At 39.9% G+C, this 19,862-nt stretch overlaps 1 pseudogene; it reads left to right on the top strand.

The window, feature by feature from the left end:
• The first annotated feature begins 5,060 nt into the window (after positions 1-5,060).
• The window catches only part of LOC110194756 (motile sperm domain-containing protein 1 pseudogene), a 100,707-nt pseudogene continuing 85,905 nt past the window's right edge, over positions 5,061-19,862 (top strand).

The following is a 19,862-nucleotide window of genomic DNA, read 5'->3' as shown; positions in this document are numbered from 1 at the left end:
CCAGCTTCCTATGGTCTGTCTATTGACCTGTGAATATGTGGTTGGTAACCTCCAGGTAAAGGTGGCCCACAGGGAGGGAACGGTTACCTGATGTCTGAGAATCTGATGATGAGCAGGTGCTAAATTGGCCCCCATATCCTCCCTGAGAGGCCACTCCCTATTAGAAGAGTACTGTCCTGGAGGTCCCTAGCTGAGTCCCAGGTCCCACCCATAGAAAGTTTTTATTAACTGAAGCTGTATGCCATATAGCAGTTGCCTATACCAGCTACCAGCTAGGTGACAAGTTACATGAACAAAAAAACCCAAAAAACAAAAAGTTAGCATAAGGAGACAAATTTGGCATCTCTGAGACTTGGCTGGTCAAGACCCCAAAAAAAACCATAACTCTAGAAGGATAGAGTCTTGTTATACCTCACTCCCTTCCACACACTTGGTGATACAACAACACTGATTTTCTCATTGTTCCTTCATCTCTTGACTTTGTGTCTTTTCACTGGCTGTATCCTCCACCCACCCACCCACCCATCCACCCATACTCCAGGTACTCTCACTCCTCAATTCCACCTCACGACTTCCTTGACTTTCTACAAGTCTTGGCTCAAATCCTTTCTATTTCAGGAGACCTTTCCCACACACTCTTCTCCCCACCCAGTTTCTTCGCTCTGAGATTACCATCCATTTAGTGTGTATATAATTTGAATATACATAATTATTTGCCTATTGTCACTCATTAGCATTTATCATGTGAGTTCCTTCAGGGCAGGGACCATGTTTTTGCTTTTCTTTGTATTACCAATGTTTAGCCCCATACTGGCACAGAATAAGTGCTTAATAAATGCTTGTTAACTAATTAAAAGAAACTATATAGGTAAAGTATGGACAAGGTAACATTATATATTAATAATCAAAATGTAAACCAATAATTAATCATATATAACACAATAATTATTAATAATCAAAATAAAATAATTAGTAAAATAAAATGAAAATAAAATTAATTTTAAAATGAGGAAATCCAGAAAGCAGAAGCAGACACCTTGATGGAGAGCATTTAAGTAATGATCAATGGAGGTAGAAACAAAGTGATATTGTCATCAAATTATACTACAACTACCTAGACAGAAAGAGGAAATAGATGAGTTCAGGAAACAGAGTACAAGCTTGGCACAGAGTCATTTTATAATAATAATGATGCAATTCAATTATCTGGATATCCATTATACTTCTCTCTCTCTGTCACACACACACACACACACAGAGAGAGAGAGAGAGAGAGAGAGAGAGAGAGAGAGAGAGAGAGAGAATGGAAGCAAAAATAGATAACAGAGTATGAAGACAAAACTTCGGAATGGCCTTAAGAGAATCTAAAGTAAGGCTCAGAATGAGTTGACACTGGAGAGGAAAGCTAAAGACAAAAGCTTTTAAAAAAAAAAACAGAAAGTCAACAAATTAACTCCCCTCTCCATTAACAAAAAAATTCTGAAAATCAAAGAGATAAACAAAACTAAAAAACAAAAAATGGTGGAAAGCTCTGAAATGTAAAGCAGGCTCAGAGCTGATTCTTTGAAAGTATGATAAAAATAGAAAAACCATAACTTAAGTTGAATTTTTTAAAGAGAGAAAAGCCAAATTACCAAAATTAAAAATGAAAAGGGGGAATTCATAACAAGTAAAGGAAACTGTTAGACATGATTATACTCAATTAAATGGCAACAAACTTGAAAACTTAAGCAAAGTAGATGAATATTTACAAAAAATAGTGAATTTTTTTGAATGGGGAGGGGAGTAATAGTATGATTTCACTGGCCTAAGAACTGCTGGTGAGGGACCTCCCTTGATTATTATAGATGGGCACCTCCCCTGCAGCTTCACTTCTATAAAAAAGTGCTGCTACAAATATCTTTGGTATATATGATACCTTTCTTTTGCTCATTGGGACATATGCCTAGTAGTGGGGAGTCTGGGTCAAAAGACATAGACCTCATAGAAGTCACTTTGAATACTTCTAAATATCTCCCTAATTCTCAATGTCTCCTCATCCACTAATACCTCCCTTGCTCCCTTCAAACATATCTAGACCTCATCCATCATCCTCACCTCTTTCAAAACTTTCACTTGACTCTACCATTCCCTCAAGCTATCATTCTGAATTTCTCTTTCCCATCCAAATGCCCAAAAATAAAAGTATATACTCATTGCCTCTGATTTCTCATTTTCCATTTACTTATCAAACCTCAAAATCTATACCATTTGATTGAAATAGTCCTCTCCAAAGTCTACAATGATATTCTTATTGTTAAGTCTAAGGCCTTTTCTCAGTCCTCATGTTTCCTGACCTCTGCAATGTTTGACATTGACCAACAGCCCCCTCCCTTCTGGAAGTGCTTTCATGACCTTTTTCTGCCCTATTCTCTTCCTACCTCTCTGGCCAATCCTTCTTAGTCATTCTTCCAGGATTATCATCCATATCTGTCCCATGACATAAGGAAGTCTACCAGGGCTGTGTCCTGGGCCTTCTCTTTTCTTTTATCTTTGGATTCTGTCTGATAGTGATCTCATTAGCTTCTGTAGATTCTACTGTTACCTCCATGCAGATGACTTCCAAATCTATATATCTAGACCTCATGTCTCTCTTGAGCTCCAGTCCTGCATCTCCAACTGCCTGGCCCATTTTTCTCTTCAATTCAGTCTATCTAAAACATAATTCATTTGATTTCTCCCTAAATCCATCTTTCCTCCTTACGTCCCTATCAAGCACCCCCTGTCCTTCCAGTTACCCATTTCCATAATCACAGATTTTCCTACTCTCTCCCCACCCATCTAGAATAAGTTCTCAATTCTTCTTGTTTCTATATCCTCCATGTCTCTCCTGTGTGTCTCCTTCTCTCTTCCCAGGGTGCATCGTTTCTCACGTGATCTAATGAAATACTTTCCTAATTGGTCTCCCTGCCTTCAGTTTCTTTCCTCAAATCCATCCTCCACACAGCTGTTGAATTGATATTCCTAAAGCCCAGGTTTGACCATGCTACTCCTCTGCTCAAGGTTAAAAATATAAATTCTTCTGCTATTTAAAGCTTTTTACAATCCATCTCTAGTTTGGCCTAGCTCTTCAGGCTGATTCCTCAACCTCACAATAAAATGAGCTTTTTGTAAAGTGCTTTGCACAGTGCCTAGCACGTAGTAGGTAGCTGCTTAATAATGCTTGTTTCCCCCCTCCTCATGTGCCCTACCTTCCAGACTGGCCTTCTTGATATTCTCTGTGTAAGATTACTCCAAAATGCTCTGCCTCTTGAAGGGCCCTAGGTCCCTCTTTCAAAGCTTGTGTCAAGTGCCAGACGTCTTTCCAGATTCCCCCATCTGTTAGTATCCTTTCCTGTCACTATGCTTTTTGGTGAGGCAATAGAGGTTAAGTGACTTGCCCAGGATCACACAGCTAGTAAGTGTTAAGTGTCTGAGGCTGGATTTGAACTCAGGTCTTCCTGACTCCAGGGCCAGTGCTCTATCCACTGCGCCATCTAGCTACCCACTATGCTTTTAACTTACACATATCTTGTATTTATTTATCTGGGAGCATGTATTGTAGTAGAATGTCAGCTCCTGGAAGGCAGGGTCTGTCCCATTTTTGCCTTTGTATCGGGGCACTTACAACAATGCTTGGTCCAGAGAAGGCTTCTGATAAATGCTTGTAGGGTAACTGATATTCATGACCAAGACAATTAAAATAACATAACTGTATTAATAGATGCAGAAAGGTCTTTTGATGAAATCCAGTGTTCATTTATTCTAAAAACACTAAAAAGCATAAAAATAAATGAACTTTAATGAAAAACAAACAACCTCTCTCTAAAATGCACAGTATTGTTCCTTTCCAATCAGGTCAAATGTGGCTTCTTTTTAAGTTTTTCCTTTCACTTATATGGACTGATGCTGAGTGAAGTGAGCAGAACCAGGAGAACGTTGTACACAGTAACAGCCACTTTGTGTGATGACTAACTTTGGTAGACTTAGCTCTTCTCAGCAATGCAAGGATCTAAGACATCTCCAAAGGACTCATGATGGAAAATGCTATCCACATCCAGAGAAAGAACAATGGAGTCTGAATGCAGATGGAAGCATATTATTTGCTCTTTTGTTTCTTCTGTTTTGTTTTGTTTCCTCTTTCTAATGTGGTTACTCCTATTGGTTCTAATTCTTCCTTACAACATGACTAATGTGAAAATATGTTTAATAGGAATGTATATGTAGAGACTATATCAGATTGTGTGCCATCTTGGGTAGGGAGGCGGGGAGAAAATGTAAAACTCCAAAGTTTATGGGAGTGATTGTTGAAAACTAAAAATAAATTCATTAAGTTTTTCCTTTCCTTTTGTTTTGGGGAAATTCCAAGAGCACAGCAGTAGGGGTGGGTTTAATGACTGCAGAAGCACATGGCTAGGATTACATGTGTTAATGTATGCAGCCCAATATTGGGAGTTCCTGTAGAGTCCTGAATCCTGTTGTTGTACCCAGAGAAGGCAAATTCCCTGGCAGTATCAGCCTTGGGGACTACCCCATGGGTAATTCTAAGTCTGAGAGGCCTGGATTCTGCCTTTCTAGCCAAGAGAGGGGATTTTCTACCCACTATGATTCCAGAATCCAGCTTTCTGCCCAAAAAAGTAAGATCTCCTGGGCAATGCTAGCCTTATACATTGCACTGGGGATTATTCTGAATTTGTGAGTTGGAGGATTGAGCCTTCTACCCAAAAAAGGGGACTTTCCTGAGCCTTACATCTCTTAGAAATAGACATGGGTTGCCCACTCATACACCAGGCTCTAGGAGCTGAGTATAGTGCCAAGGAACTCAACATCATAATATAGAAGACCAGGGGACTTTGCACCCAACTATTGCCAGATCACAAAATGCTTTGGAGTTTAAAACTGAATCAAAGAAAGAAATACAGAATATATTTGAGACTATGAGAAACAACGGGAAAGGGGTGATATGAGATCAAGGGCACAAGTACAGGGCCTTGGAGTTGACAAGGGAAATTTAGTGTCAATACAGCAACTAAAAAAGATAACCCGAATTAGGAGGGAATGTTCCTGTTTTTGTGTTTCCTACAGAGTTTAGATTTCATACAGATGACCACACAAGTAGGTTCTGACACTATAATCCCTATGAGTTTGCCTTAAAATTGGAAGTTTTCTACCCTGCTCCCAATAAGCATGTTACTGTTGCCACAGCAGATGCAAGAAAACCATCTCTGCTGTATGGAAGTTGGCATCCATCACAGAGATGTTTAGCTCAGTCACTGCCATGTCATTGACAAATTCCATCTTTGAAATTCTGAGCAAAATCAGAGGAAGGCTGTAGGATGGAAGGAAATTATTGCCACCCTTCTGCCATCTGCCAAAGAACTGAGAAAGGAAGAGAAGAGAAAGGGAACATTTAGCAGGAAGTATCTCTTTAGAGCAGATGCTGTCTGCTCTGTGTCCAACAGAATGTAGTATCGAGACCAAGTTTATTAACCATCTCCATGGGTGTGGTGCATATTGCAGCTCAACTACTAGGCACTCTGGGAGAAGCAGAACCTCTGGTATCTGTCTCTCTGCTTTCCTTTATGTCAAAATCAAAAATTAGCAGCTGCTTATCTCTGAGGCCTTATCCCGATGAGCTTGCTTTAAATATGGGAAAGGACTGAAATTGACATTTGAAATCATTTTCCTTTCTTCCTGTTATCATGTTTATGGACCTTTTGGCATCCTCTTTTAACTTATTATCCTGTGACAGAAAAACTCAGTAATTCAACATACTGGCAAAAACATCACACACACACACACACACACACACACACACACACACACACACACACACGGCAGGCATACACATATAATTGATGGATAACTTGATTTGAAGGATGTCAGCTCTCTGTGTTCATGCAACAGAGGGTTATGATAGTATTTTTAATGACTCCCAGGAAATGATTTGAAGGAATTATTTTACAGTTATACTTGTTGTACAAAAGACTTTTATTAAATGCACATTTGTTATTTTATTATTTTTCTCTAATTCACTTCAATTTATTAAAATCCAGGTGGGCATAGTGGGTGGAGAGCTGCCCTCGTAGTCAGAAAGATCTGAGTTCAAGTTCCATCTCTCACATATCCTGACTGCGTAATCCTGGACAAGTAATTGAACCTTTCAGGGCTCTGACAACTCTGAAATTTAGGGGCAAAACACATATAGATCTGCATTAATAAAGAGAGTTTCTTCATAAGGGGGATTCATATACCTGCGAAATAATAGCTCTGGCAGAAAAAAAAATATTATTAGAGGCAATGTGGTAGAGCAGATAGAGTTCTGGACTCAGAAGCAAGAAGACCTGAGTTCAAGTTCTGCTTTTGATACATATTGGGTGTATAGTGTTGGGCAAGTTACAATCTATCAGTCAACTCTAAGACTATAATTTCAGAGCAGGTGCAGACCTGCGCTGCTGGAGGGAATTGAGGGGCAGCTTAGCATAGTGCATAGAGCACTGGATTTGTAGTCAGTTAGACCTAGGTTCAAATACTGCCTCAGACACTTCATAGCTTTGTGACTCTGAGAAAGTGACTTCCTTACTCTGGCCTCAGTTTCCTCTTCGGTAAAATGAAGGGGCTGAACTAAATGACCTCTCTGATCCCTTCTGGCTCTAAAGCTATGATCCTATGAATTTCCTCTCTGAGAATTCACCATTCCACTGAAATCACAGGCCTGGTTACCTCCCTCCCCACCTCCCCAAATCCATGCCTGTTGTAAAAAAAGACCCTTATTAAGGCAGTGATACCAATTATGTGATTATCTTTCTCCAATTCTCTTTGATTGTTAAGGTCCTGCTTCCCAGAGTGTTTGAGGCCTGGAAGGCTAAGCTGACCTAAATGAAAAGTGGAGAGTTCTTTATTCCTTGCCTATTACCATTAATGTTACTACATAGAAACCTCTGTTCTTTAAGTATAAATGGGCTACCTCAGGGTTTCGAAAATTGGAATTTAAGTTGACAGGGTCTAAAATAAAATATACAGTCCTAGGGAACCATAGTTAGAGTTGACTCTCAGAAGATACCACTGGGTTAATGTAGTGGGCTTATCTAGCTAGCCAGTTGGACCTCAAACTTTCAAGCCTGAGGTTTTTTATAAAAACAGTCAGCTATGGGGGGAGTGGCACGAGGGAGGTCTCTCTTTTTGATCTAAAGGGCTTAGAAAGAAACCAAGCATTAGTTCAATCACTTGGCTTCCCCCTCAACACCAACCCCCCAATCCAAACTCTTTGCTTTTGTCTTTTTACAAAGCTGTATGTTAATAGGCAGAATAATGACTAAATTGTTTTCCTAGCCCCTCATCCCTAAGTGGCAAACCCAAACTGGGCTTAACAGATGTTGGCCTGTTTGTTTGGTTTGCAGATTTACTGCTCAGCATCAAATTGTAAGTATGGGGAAGCTTCCATTTCAGTGCCTGGTATTTTCCATCTGGCAGTAACCAGTTGACATAGGACTTTTAGGAGAGACAGAGACAAAAAGGGAGGGAGAGAAAAGAGGGAGAAGAGAAGAGAGAGAAAAAGGCAGAGACAGAGAAGGAAACAATGAGAGAGAGAGAGAGAGGAGAGAGAGCAGAGGAAAGAGAGAGACAGAGAGAAAGACAATGAAAGAGAGAGGAGAGGGAGAGGAGGAGAGAGAGATACAGAGACAAAAAGAGAGAAAGAGGGAGAGGATAGGAGGAGGAGAGAGACACAGAGAGACAAAGAGAGGAGGAGAAAGGAGAGGAGGAGGGGGGAGGAAGGGGGAGAGAGAGGGAGAGAGAGAGAGAGAGAGAGAGAGAGAGAGAGAGAGAGAGAGCGAGCACACATTTATCTACTACATTTTTTCAGCACTGTTTTTACTTCATGGGTATAATCTATTCTTCCTCCCACCTGTCCCACCTCCCGAAGCTGCCAAACTGATATTCCTAAAGTGCCACTTCCCTGCTCAAGAAAATCAAATGAAGACTCTTTTATTTGGCTTTTAAAGTCCTTGAAAATCCAACTTTTTTTCCCATCATACCTGGTAACTTTCAAAGGTCAACCACATTTGAATAATCTAATGTTGGGATCAAATCAAAAACAAAATGAAAAGTGGCTCCCTTCTGCCTCCCAGAATCCCAGAATGAGTTTCCTCCAAAGTTCAACTCAAAAATCCTCTCCTAATATGGGAAGCTTTGCCTGATTCTCCAGCTGCCAATGCTCTCTCCTCAGTGACCCAATATCTATAATGTGTACATACTTAGAAATTGACATATTTTATATGGTTTCTTCCCCTCTAGAATATAAGCTCCTTGAGGGTAGATACTCTTTCATTTCTCACACTGTAGCCCCAAGACTTAGCACTTAGTGCCTGGCATACAATAAGCACTTAATAATACAACATAATACTGTATAATTATAGGATTATGTAGGAGTGTGCATAGCCAGCTCCACAGGAAGTACTCTCCAATCTACAAAATCACTTGCCCTCCCAGAGCAAATACCTGTCCAGATGTTATATTTGTGACTTATTATTTTTCAGCATGATCAAGAATGAGCTTTTGGTTTACTCTAAAACTCTGATCAACTGAGAATTCTCATCTAGTTCATTCACTGATTACCAGTTTTCAGAAAACTAAAATATGAAGGTAGGGATTTTGACATGGGTAGTGCTTTCACTGATTCCCAAAGGGTTTACTGATGGGGTGGTGAATTTGGGAATGTCATGATGTCTGAGGAATCAAAATGGTGGGTGACCTAAAAGGAAAGGACACATTCTGAGGACAAATCGGCTCAAGAAAGTGAGATGTGCCCCTGTGGAGGGTTAGTCTGCTCAAGAGATGTCAAAAAGTCTCTGAGATGTCATATAAAAACTCCAAAGTTGGAATGGGCTTCATCTAGAGGTCCCTCCCTTGAAGAAGAGAGGCTTGGACAGCCACTTTTCCGGTATGTTATGGAGGGGACTTTTTGGGTCTGCTGAGATGTCTCCATTCTCACATTATATGCTTCTGTTTCCTAAGGTTGAGAGCTGGAAGGGGCTTTAGAGAGAGACTAGTCCTCTTTTCTCATCTGGTGGATGAATAATTTGAAGCCCAGAAGATAAAGTGACTTGCTCACAATCACATGTAACAAGTAGCAGAGTTGGGATATGGAAGCAGGCCCTCTGACTCAAAAATGGGGAGAAGAAGGTTCTGTTCATGTGGAAAGAGTGAGAGGTTACCAAATGGACAGGTTGGACACTATATTAGATTCCCTAAGAAACCAAAAGATATTTAAAGAATCTGAAGATATAGTGTATCTTTTATAAAGGATATGGACAACAGTTACCCAATATGCCCTGATATCTTTGTTACTCAGCTGTCACTTCCCTCAGGGTGTAGACCGGTAAAGATTGAGAGAGGAAGTGATACGAAACGGGAACAGGACCAGAGGAGGGAAGGTTGGAAGGGAGCCATACTAGGATGACAAAGGCGCTAACAGGTTTGTCTTTGCCTTATCTGGAGTCAAGAGTCCATTCAGCCTGCCCTGTGATGGACTAGCTGACACAGAGGATGAGACAATAAGGACTGACATCAGCACTGGCCTTCCGAGTCCTAGTTCTCATCATATACTCAGTTGTATATTCCAGGCTGAGCAGAGATAATGAAGCCACAGTTTCTGTCTCCTCATTTGCTGACCAGCTTTATTGGATCATACAAGCCAGTAGAATCAGGGTTATTTCCATTCCTTTCCTGCTCACAGTGGGCACAGGTGGGAGGAAAGAAACAAATTCAAATTGTGTAGATTTCCTAGAACTTCCGTATTTGAAGCTGTTTCCATAGGGTCTGAAGGACTTCTTCAGCCTGAGAGAGTGGCCGGCTAGCAGCTGCTTAAGATGTCTTATTAATTTTTATCAGCACTCCACATTGTCTATTATCAGAAGTTCCCAAACTTATTTGGCCTACTGCCCCCTTTTAAAAAAATTACTCAGTGCCCCCCCTCTAGAAACCTACTTTCTTTAACCCTTTAACCCTTTTTAAAAATTTGCATCATTTCAAAAAATTATAAAATACATTTTTAAATGACACATCTTAAATTTAATAATTTGTTGTAAATTTGTGGGATTTTTTCCTGACTTCCCAACAATGCCAAGTAAACACCGCACACTGTATCCAAGCATGCTTATCTGGTTCTATAGAAAGTTGACTCCAACCATGTCAGAGTCATATAATTAGGGCTCAGTGAAATATAATGAGTTAGAACTAAGGCAAAGCTTTCCAATGGATAGGGGCTCCAGAACTGAATTTTGATTTGTTAAATCCACATACCCTCTGAAAATGAGCTGGTTATCACTTGAAGGATGGACTATTGCTGACTCTTTGAAAATTATAAAGAGCACGACACTTAGTCCCACCTAACTGAGCATGCACAAACTACCAGGATTATTGTACAACTCCCCAAGACCCAGATGCTCAGAGCCAAACTAGAGTGGGTGAGTGACTATCAATGCCATTTAGTGGCTGAAATGAGAAGTGTAGAGTCCAGCATCTGTAATGGGAGAGTGAGTGCCTACATTAATAAATTCACAGATCCATTTATGAAAAAATACATGTGTAATATGATATAAAATGTATCTTAATATTGTACTTAATAAAATAGAATACAATCAAATAACTAGGATCTTGGAGCTCATGACACCCTCCTTTAACAGATGAGGCAACTGGTCCAGAGACATGAAATAACTCATCCAGGGTAACATAATTCATAAGTAGCTGGGCCATGTTTCCAACCCAGGTCTCTCATGACTACAAATCCAATACACCTTCTATTACAACACAGACTAATAGAATAGCCAAGTTGGGGGGGGGTTAGAACATAGAATGTCAGAGACGGAAGGATCCTTAGAAGACAGAACAGAGATGGGAAAGAACTTAGAACATAGACTGTGAAAGATGAGGTGAACCTTAAAACACGCAATGCCAGAGATAGGAGGGAACTTAGAATAGAGAATGTCAGAGTTGGAAGGGGCCTTCAAGCATAGAATATTAGAGCTAGAAGAGGCTTTCAAATATAGAATGTTTGGTCTAGAATGGAAGTCTAAGACTCTCTCCACTCCAGAGATGAAGATATCAAGGGCCAGACAAAGTACCCCAGGGTCTACTCTCCTCTGCCTAATCATACCATGGAAATGCTCATCTATTCCAATTATAAATAAGGTTACCTTGGTGTCTGAGAGAAATCAGGCTTCAGGTAAGTAAGCTACTTCTACCACCAATTGAAAACATCCCCTGTATCCTAGTGGCAGCCATCAACGTCTCCGATGCTTATAGCCTTGGGATAGTTGTTGCTACTACCATGGCAAGTGAGTTACCCAGAGCCCTGTATCTCACCCAGGGAGACATGCAACCACTCCAGAAGTCTGTGTGTGTGTGTGTGTGTGTGTGTGTGTGTGTGTGTGTGCGTGCGTGTGAACGTATATGAAAATATGTACACATGCATTAGGGCAGAGAGGGGAGAATATAATATGGTTCTGTATAAAATAGTTTTCATCCTGTCCTCATTACGAGGATAGACCTATCCTCATGTGAAGAACCAGTGGCTTCTTGCCCTCAGTTTTCCCTTTCAGGGACTTTGCACTCTGTCCCTGATGTTATGGTATAACTAACATTCACCAAACAACCATAAGGGTAGTGTCAGATTTCAGTACTGTCCAGCCAACTGCCCCTGGTCCCAATGCCAACCAAGGCCTTTGAAGGAGGTAGTATACAGATTGGGGGTGGGTCAAGTTCATGTTCTGCTTTCAGTGCAGCGAGCCTCTAGAGTCATTCTGTGTGAATCATTAACATGAATAACCATTACTTGGCTGTACATTACAGGTTTTCCAAGTATCCTCCAGTTACAAGCAAATGCCCTAGTTCATCTCCCTGTTCAGATGAGGATCAAGCCCACAGACCTCAAGAATGGACATCACAGAATATCAGAGCCAGAAGGGAACTTGCAACATGGAATGTCAGAGTCGAGAAGGATTCTAGAAAATAGAAAATCAGAGCTGGAAGGAAACTTAGAACACAGAATGCCAGAGCTAGAAGGGGCCATTGAACATGTGATAGGATAAAGGGATGCTATATGTATTTTGGGAGCCCTCTTTTTACTTCCTGCCTTCTTTCCGCTGACTTTGAGAGCTGGACTTCCAGGGTAGGAGTTAGAGAGTGTGACTTGGGCTTATTTGTAGGTGCAGACACCACGACCAGGGCTGATCAGCAATGGAAATATAGCAATAACCATGGCTCACAGGTGCCTGTAGGCACCAAGAGGAGAGAAGATAATAGGGAAAGCCATTGCAGGCTAGATGGATTTATATCCTGCTTAGACATGATACCCAGGAGTTATGAGGAGAAAAGATCCCAAATTGCTTGAAACTGATATTTTAAATCTGGTTCAGCTGGTGAGCTGGTAGAAGTTGTTCTTCCTTGCTAGTCCCTGATCATGAGATAGAAAAAAACTCCTCTATGTCCCCCCTGGTCTATAAGCAGTCGGTATGTGATATTACTATTGTTCCTCTCTGCACCTGAACAGCTGGAATTGAGCCAGGAGCAAGGCTAAGAGATGACGGAAAGTGAAGGTTTCCACACAGAAGTATTTTTTGGTCTAGTTTCCTGTTTATCTGATTCTATGACTGATAAACTATGTGATCACAGAATACTAAGTCTATGAATCTATGACTTTATTGAGAAGTGAAATGAAAGTGGAATCCATTACAAAGTGGGGGAGGATCTGAAATTTTTATACACATACATACACACTCACACATGGATACATGTGCGCATATGTAACAAATTTCATATTTTCATATTTTGACCAATAGTCCATTCCTCACCCTAGATTCAATTGAGGCCTTAATGGTGAGGGAGTGATTAGCCAAGACTGCTTTCATTCAGGGGCAGCTAGGTGGTGCAGTGGATAGAGCACTGGCCCTGAAGTCAGGAGGACCTGAGTTCAAATCTGGCCTCAGACCAAACACTTGACACTTACTAGCTGTGTGACCCTGGGCAAGTCATTTAACCCCAATGGCCTGAAAAAGAAAACCGCTTTGATTCAGTTGCATTGTGGGCTTGACTGGGGGAATGGGGAGCAGCCTCTGGCTTAGGCATTTGTAGGTTTAACACTTCTGATGATCATCAGGAATGGAGGAGGCCTGGCCTAGTGGTCAATTCAGATATTACTTAATTAATAAATTATTAATTATTAATTAATTAGCTTAATGCTAATTTAATTCCCTTGCTGGATAATTAACATAGTGACATGCTATTCTTTTCCTTTGGGCAGCTAGGTGGCGCTGCAGTGGATAGAGTGCTGGGCCTGGAGTCAAGAAGATTCATCTTCCTGAGTTCAAATGCAACCTCAGACCCTGACTAGCTGCATGACCCTGGGCCAGTCACTTGACCCTGCTTGCCTCAGTTTCCTCATCTGTAAAATGAGCTGGGGAAGGCAATGGCAAATCAGTCCAGTATCTCTGCCCAGAAAATCCCAAATGGGGCCACAAAGAGTCAGACATGAATGCAAAACAACTGAACAACAACTGAATCAACAGCTTCAAGCTTAAGGCAGCCCTTGAGCCACGATCAAAGGGCCCCAGCTGAGGCCCAGTGTTACCGACTTTTCAGCTCCCCAACTAGAATAACCGTCCAGTCTCCCTGATTCAGAATGCTGCAATTTTTCTCTCAGACCACAACCTATAGTCCTTCCATATACCCTTCTGACTCACTCCTCCAAAACCTCTGTTTCATCTTCATCATGACTTCTGGTCAGTCTTCTCCTCTCTTCTGCCGCAACACCTCGGCCCTGACCTCAGTTTCCTCGCTTTGTAATCTCAATCTTCTTCAAATCTACACTGTTCTCTGTTCTATAAACGTGAATCCCTTGTCCTCTTGTCCTATTACTACTTATGCTTTGTAAAACCAACCCTGGATTATCCCAAGCATTCATTTTCTCCATTACTAAGCACACACAAAATGACTCTAGAGAAATTCTCAAACATGTTGACTAAGTATATCACATTTATTTTTTATATTACATTTATATTACATAATCTCAATGAATCTGTCACTACTACACGCAGACCCTCTCACTAAATGATTCTCTATCACAGCCTACAAAATATCTGTACCAAAAGTTTCTCTTCTCTCCTAAGCCATGTACAGTGCTCTCAACAAGCATTTATGAAGCTATGTCCCAGGCAGAGGGCACAGGTTTCAAGAGGACCATGAGAGCTGGCTTCAAGTGACTGAAAGGAGGTGCGATTGGGCTTATCCAGACTGACTCAGAACAATGGAGTAGTAAATAGCGAGTAATTGAGGTGGTAAGCTCCTGTTCACTGGAGGGGTTCAGGCAAAAACTAGAGATGGGTGAACGTATGGACTTTTGAGTTCACCTAGTCCTATCACCTCAATTTAAAAGTGGGAAAGCTGAAGCCCAGAGAGGGAAAGTGATTTGTCTAAGGTCACAGAGTAAACCAATGGTAGAGCTAGACTAGAAACCAGGTTTCCTGGGCACCAACCAAATACCATTTTACAGACAAGGATTTGTCCTAAGACAGCTAGGTGATACAGTGCATAGAGCTCTGGGCCTAGAATCAGAAGACCTCAGTTGTGGATCCAGGACTAGAATAAGTTTGCTAGTTTCTAGTTTAGTAAGAGATCTAGCACACTGTGCAACCTTCTCAGGGTTGAATACAGGGGTGACACCTGTGTGAAGTGCTAGAGAGGAGGCTTTGACTTACTTTGTGCATCTCCAGAGGGCAGCCAAGGACCATGAAGGCAAAAATGACAGGATGATAAACTTCGGCTCCATACAAAATTCATACAGTAAATATTGATTGAAGGCTTACTCGGTGAAGAAAAAAAAAAAGACTATGCTAGGCATCAGAGGCACTACACAGTTTAGAAAAGATATGATCCCAACCTTCATGGTGCTTACTGTCAACACAAAGAGTTTCAGTCTTCATCATCCTTGACCTCTCTACAGCATTTGATACTGCTATCTCTCCTTTCCTTCCAGATACTCTACCCATCCTAAGTTTTAGGCAGTTAGATGGTGCTGCAATGGATAGAACACTGGGCTTAGAATCAGAAAGACTTATCTTTCTGAGTTCAAATCCAGCCTCAGACACTTACTAGTTATGTGACCCTGGGCAAGTCACTTAACTCTGTTTGCCTCAGTTTCCTCATCTATAAAATGAGTTGGAGAAGAAAATGGCAAACCAGTCCAGTATCTCTGCCCAGAAAACCCCAAATGGGATCACAAAGAGTCATACACAATCACAAAACAACTGAACAACAACAAACCGTAAGTTCTGGGGACACTGCTCTCTCTTGGTTCTCCTACCTGTCAGAGTACTCTTTCCCAGTCTCATTGCAAGATTTCATCCACACCCCTCCCCATTAAACCTGGATATACCCTAAGGTTCTGTCCTATGTTCTGTCCTTCTGTTTCTACACTCTCATTCTTGATTTGGATTGAAAGGATCTGGGTTCAAATTCTAACCTTACTATTTAGAACACTCATGTGCTTCCATGGGTTCAGATATTTCTATGCCAATGACTATCAGTACCAGCTCCCATCTCTCTTGGGTTCTAGTCCTACATCTCCAACTATATGCATCATAGGCATCTCAAATGTTATAGACCCAAATCGGAACTTATTATCATTTCCCTAGACATACCCCTCTTTCCAAATCTCCTGCATAAGAAGCTTCCATGACATATCTATCTCTGATTTCCACATCTCTGATTTCCATCCCCATCTTTCCTCTAAGCCAGACAACACTACAATACAGGCTCTCAACACCTCTCACCTGGACTATTGCAATAGGCTCTTAAATTTGTCTCCCTCCATCCAGCCTTTCCCTTCTCCATTCCATCTTCTACACAGCTAACAAAATGATATTTCTAAAACACAGTCTGGCCATGTAACTCCTCTACTCATCAAGAAACTTCTGTGGCTCCCTACTGAATAAAATAGAAATTCCTCTGTTTTGAATTTAAAGCCTGACTTTAATCTGAAGCAGAATTATTTCATAATACTCCCCCTAACACACTCTAGATTCCTGTCTAACTTACTGTTGCCTTTGCTTAACATTCCAGCTCTCCCATCCCTGGAATGTACTTTTTGGCTTCCTTCAAGGCTCTTCTTCCAGAGGCCTTTCTTGATTTTCCAAGTTGTTAATGCCCCTGCCCTGACACCATTTATCTGTGTCTTTATTGTTTATACACCAGTAACAATAAACTCCTTGACACAACACTTGTTTTGTTTTTGCTTGCTGAATCAATGATAGAATGAACAGATAACTATAATACCCAACAATACAAAAAGAAAGGAAGTACGTAAAGCATTTTGTTATAAAAACCATCAATTATTGCTGTGGTTCACTTTTTTTTCCCTTTTTTAGTGAGGTAATCAGGGTTAAGTGACTTGCCCAGGGTTACACAGCTAGTAAATGTCAAGTGTCTGAGTCTGAATTTGAACTCAGGTCCTCCTGACTCCAAGGCCAGAGCTCTGTGCACTGTGCCACCTAGCTGCCCCAAGTGATCTCCTTAGTAGAAATATTCTTCCTAGCGTAGCAGATCTCAGTCTAGCCTCCCCTCCTAAGACATTTTTGTTCATGCCATCCCATAATACCCCATCATGGAGTTTACCCAATGTGCTAAATGTCTTCCTCTCAATTTCTTGGTTTATCCAAGTTCAGTAACTGTCTGAGATAGAAATCTTTATGCAGCGGTTATTAAGGGGCTGCCCATTCAAATGCATAGCCTAGACTGACAGCCACCAGTTCTTTCCTGTGTGCTCACAGGGGTTAGGATGAACTCTTCTGAATAATTATGGATTTTGGATGAAATGGATAACTCTTTAATGAAACTAACCCAAAAAGAGACTAAAGGTAATCAAATAACAAAACATTAAAAAAAAAAAACATGAACAGGACAAAAAATCACAATGAACAGAGGAAAGTATCTGTAATTATATTCTAACAATGTAAAAATGTAAAAAAAAAATGAATGACTACCAAGAAAAATATGAAATATTAAAAATAACAGAATATGAAATAGATATCTTAACCAACCCAAATGCAGAAAAAGAAACTGAACGAGCCATAGTGGGAAAAAAAATACTGGTCTCAACAGATTTACAGGTGAAGACTATTAAATATTTAAAGAACAATTTATACCAATGCTATAAAAATTAGTTGCAGAAATTGAGAAATAAAACAGATTTCAAAATTCCTTTTATGAGTTCTAACATGGATCTTATAGTTAAACCACAGAAATATGAAACAAAGAATGAAAACAATGGATCGATATCACTAAAGAAGAGGGACATGAACATTTTAAATGAGATTCTAGTAAGAAAACCAGAATGCCCCTCCAAAAATTATTTACTATGACCAAGTTGGATTTATATCAAGAATGCAAGAATGGTTAATATTATGAAACAACTAACATAATTAATCATATTAAAAACAAAAGTGGCACAACCTGCATGATCATATCAGCATTATGAAAACAACATAAATAATCATATTAAGAAAAAAACAACCAAAAACACATGATTGGCCCAGAGAAATACCTTTGACAAAGGCTTTTTAAAAAGCCTAAAAAGCATAGTCCTAAATAGACCATTTTTAATGTGATAAATAAAATCAAGAGGCAGCATAGCACAGTGGACAAAGGGATGGCCTTGCAGCCAGGAAAATCTGGATTCCAGTCCTTCTGACAAATACTGGTTGTGTGACCCTAGATAAATCACTTAACCTCTTAGTGTTCTGTTCTATGCCTCTAACCTCTCTCTAAGATTATAAATTGCAGAGAGGGTACAGACCTCCATTTCTAGAAAGAGTTTCCTCATCAATAAGTTCATTTAATTAAATGAAACCCAGTCCCTATTCTCTCCAGCACACCTCCCCATTTTTGTGTATATATAAATATATCTGCGTGTATAAGGCTTGCATTGGGATACACACACACACACACACACACACACACACACACACACACATATAACTCAAAATTAGTTTTATTTTCAATGAGGAAATGCTAACACTTTCTCACAAAAATCACTAAATGTAGGGGTAAAGCAAGGATTCTCCCTCCCTCACTACTATGTGATATAGTTTCAGAAATGCTAGCTATAGTACTAAGACAAAAGAAAGAAATTAAAGGCAGAGTCATTGAAAAAGACAATATACATCCATCCCTGTTTACAGACAACATGTTAGTCTACTTAGAAAATCCCAGAGAATCAACAAAGAAATTGTGACAACACCTTCAGTAAAGCAAAGGGATAAAATCAACATGTTATTTAGCAATGACAAAACCTAGGAAGAAATAGTAGAAAGGGAAATACCATTCAAAATAGCTACAAAATGCACAAAATATTTGGGAGTCAACCTAACAAGACACATTCAAGGCACAAACACTCTTCAAATAGATAATGACAAATAATTATAGAGATATTCTTTGCTCATGGTTGGGTTTTACCAATATAAAAACACTGATATTACCTAAATTACTTTACAGATTCAGTGTCACAGCAATAAAAATACCAAGGAGGTTGTTCATAGAGCTAGATAAAATAATTACAGAAATCTTCTGGAAGAACAAAAGATCTTGAATCTCAAGAGAAATGATGAAAAAAAAATAGCAATGAAGGAGGAATAGTATTTCCAGGCCTCAAATTAGATTATAAAGCAGTAATCATTTAAACTATTTGTTACTGGTTTTATAATAGGAAAGTAAATCAGTGGAACAGACTAGATAAACACAAATCAGATGCAATCTAACTCAATAACCCAGTGTCCAATAAACTTGAGTATATAAAGTATTTGGGGAAGAGCTCCCAATTTTACAAGAGCTATCTAAAAAGCTGGAAGAAAATAGATGGGGATATCTTTCACAACTATGGGTAGGAGAGGAATTGTTAAGTAAGCAAAAGACAGAGAAAAATGATAAAAGATAGAATGGATCGTTTTGATTATGTGAAATCAAAAGTTTTTGTACAGACAGAATTAATGCAACTAGGAAAAGAAGAACTGTTAATTGACGGGGGGGGATTGTATCAAATATTTCTAATAAGGATCTGATATCAAGATATACAGGATATCAACACAAATACAGAAGAACCATTCCACAATCTATAAAGTCAAAGGACAACAGTTGCTAAAAGAATAACAAATTATTAAAAACCGTATGAATTATTGCTTGCCTTCTCAATAGGTAGGGAAATGGTTGGAGCAGAAGTTGAGGAACCTGCTCATGATTTGTTCTGTGAAGTTTGGATTCAGTCAAGGGGCCACACTTGAGGACCTAAAGGGCCACATGTGGCTTCGAGGCCACAGGTTCCCCACCCCCGGGCTGGAGAAAGAGAGAATTTAGAGCTGAAAATAAATATGTTTTAAAAAGTCTTTTCAGTGTCAAAACCCCCCAAAAACCATTTGAAAGATTGTTCCAAATTCCTAAAAGATAAATGTAAATCAAAATGACTCTAAGGTTTCAATTCACATTCATCAAATAACAAAAATGACAAAAAAACAGAAATGTTAAAGGGGCCATGGGAAAATAGACACATGAATACACCATTGGTAGAGCCATGGTAGCTCAACCAATGTTTGGTAGAGTTCCAATTATTTTGGAAAGCAATTTATAATTAGGTTTTTTAAAATGACTAAAATATCCATAGTCTTTGGGCCAGAGATCTCACTGCCAGACATAGTACCCAGGGAGCTTGAAGTCAGAATAAAGCCCCTGTATATGCCAGAATATTCACAGAAGTACTTTAAAGAGGCTTATTCACTGAATGGTAGCAGAGAATTAGAAAC

The sequence above is a fragment of the Phascolarctos cinereus genome, unplaced genomic scaffold (genome assembly GCF_003287225.1).
Source record: "Phascolarctos cinereus isolate Bilbo 61053 unplaced genomic scaffold, phaCin_HiC Scaffold_8;HRSCAF=390, whole genome shotgun sequence".
NCBI lineage: Eukaryota > Metazoa > Chordata > Mammalia > Diprotodontia > Phascolarctidae > Phascolarctos > Phascolarctos cinereus.
The sequence above is the reverse complement of the archived record's forward strand: the minus strand, read 5'-3'. Positions and strand labels throughout refer to the sequence as shown.